This window comes from Arachis hypogaea, chromosome 4 (genome assembly GCF_003086295.3).
Source record: "Arachis hypogaea cultivar Tifrunner chromosome 4, arahy.Tifrunner.gnm2.J5K5, whole genome shotgun sequence".
NCBI classification, from domain to species: Eukaryota; Viridiplantae; Streptophyta; class Magnoliopsida; order Fabales; family Fabaceae; genus Arachis; species Arachis hypogaea.
The window spans coordinates 81588842-81590959 of NC_092039.1; the positions used below are offsets into that span (position 1 = coordinate 81588842).

The 2118-nt window shown below is 34.9% G+C and overlaps 1 long non-coding RNA gene across 1 annotated transcript; it reads left to right on the forward strand.

Moving 5' to 3' along the window:
• Window positions 1-481: 481 nt before the first annotated feature.
• Window positions 482-915, forward strand: LOC112794314 (uncharacterized). Its single transcript, XR_003198805.3, has 3 exons — window positions 482-588; window positions 736-796; window positions 902-915. It is a non-coding gene; the product is annotated as an uncharacterized lncRNA (long non-coding RNA).
• Window positions 916-2118: the final 1203 nt, after the last annotated feature.

Genomic DNA, 2118 nt, shown 5'->3' on the forward strand with positions numbered 1-2118 from the left:
ATTTTTAGGTTTTCAGGTACTGTGGCTGCTGGGTTAAGGGGTTGTTGGTTTATGGACTACTCTGGCCAAGGATCATGATGCGGAACAGGCCAAGGATTTGCTTCGGTGCTTCAACGTGTGTTATATGATTGACATTGGATTACTCGATTTTTTCTGACTTGAAATTCTCTTGTTGATATTTTTGTGATCTTTGTTTCAGAAAAGTGCCATGAATGGCAGGCACAAGGTTGAGAAAAAAGGTTTAATATGTTACTCCTCTTGATTTTGAAGTTCTTTGATCCCAGTTTCTTCAACTTTTTGTAAATTAAGCATTCATTTCCTACTTCCATCATGTTAAGCTGTGTTTGATTATTTTGTGCTCATCATGTTAAGTTGTGTTTGATTGTTTTGCAGTGTTACTTGATGTATATATCTCCTCACTGTTATAAATTCCATCATTGATAATATTTTAAGTTCTTGCTTTCTTATCATCTTGCACTTTGTTCAAGAGTTGCTGCAGTTGGGAGCTCCTGAGATTGTTCCAGATTATCCAATTCTTTCTGTTGACGACCTAGCAGATCAAATAGCCGAGGTTCTCAACTTTTTTGGGTGAGTAAGTTCAAGCTTAATCTGTAATTGATTTCCATTTAATGACATATAGAAAATTAGTTTACACCAATTTCCATTAGGCTTTGAATATTGGCAGTTGTTCGTTTTGAGAAGGCAATCTCACCCCAACATTCTTTTTGTTTGTAGTCTTAGTGCAGTAATGTGCATGGGAGTAGCTGCCGGGGCTTACATTCTTACCTTATTTGCTGTAAGTTATTATGTTGGTGCTATGCAGCCTCTCCCCTTTTTAAATTACATTAGAGTTTCAATGATGGATCGTTCAATTTTTCTAATGTTTTTATGTTTACAATAGATGAAGTATAGACAATGTGTACTTGGTTTGATACTTGTTTCACCTCTATGCAAAGAACCATCTTGGACTAAGTGGTTGTGCAACAAGGTTCTTTTTCTATACCTAAAACACTATGTTGTCTTGTAAAAATAAATGTTACTTCTTTCTTATGATTTTGGTAACATATGCAGGTCATGTCAAATTTACTCTATTTTTGTGGCATGTGCAGGGTGGCAAAAGAAATGTTGCTGAAGCGGTACTATAGCAAGGTATACTTTGTGCATCCAAATTCCCTCTTTCTACTTCCATTTAGTGAGGCTGAGTTATTGCTTTTATTTATGGTGACAAGACATTCGAGGTGGTGCTCAATTCCCAGAGTCAGATATAGTTAAAGCTTGCCGAAGGGTTAGTGAATATTTTTTGTTGTTGTACAACAACTCTATTATTTCTGTTTTATTAGTGCTTCTGATCACTCTTGCTGGTTTCATTAGTGAATTTAGTTTATTATGCATATTATTTTTTATTATAAGCCATAAGGCATATTATTAGTGCTTCTGGTCACTCGTGCTTATGATCACTTTTGATTCCAAATTGATGATTCCATTGTTGATTTTATCAGAGGAAACATGAATTCAGAGGAAGCTGCACAAATTCCCAGAAGAACTAGTAGGCTTCATCTTCTGCACAAAATTCTGCTTCATCTTTAGTTAAGTTTTGTTTGCTTTCTATTTCTTTTTGGTCTTTAGTTTCATCCTATATTATTATTAGTTAACTGGTTTCAATTTCGTTCCTTGGGTTTGAGTTTCTTCTCCAAAATCCCTGGTTTAATCATGGATAAGAGCATGTTAGCTGGTTTTGAATCACTTCTAGAAGCTGATCAGCAAAGAATGGCATCCATGATGGAATAGGTTCAAATTTGTGACAGGTACCTCCTCTTCACTCTATCTGTTAACTAATTCCATGTGTTTTGATTTGTGCTTCATGTTCCTAAAATTCTAAGTTAGGTCAGCACAAATAGTTTCAATTGGGACAAGGTTTGAAGGTTTATGCTTATATCTTGAGTGCTATCCATTTCTATAAACACAGCCTGCAGATTCCCATAGATTTCTGATTTGCTGTCTTTCTGCTTATATCTTGAGTGCTATCCATCTCTAATGTATGTTGTTATTACTTGAGTTTTCTTTTTTAATTATTGTAGTTAACTTGTTATTACTGTGATTCTATTCTATTGGTTGATT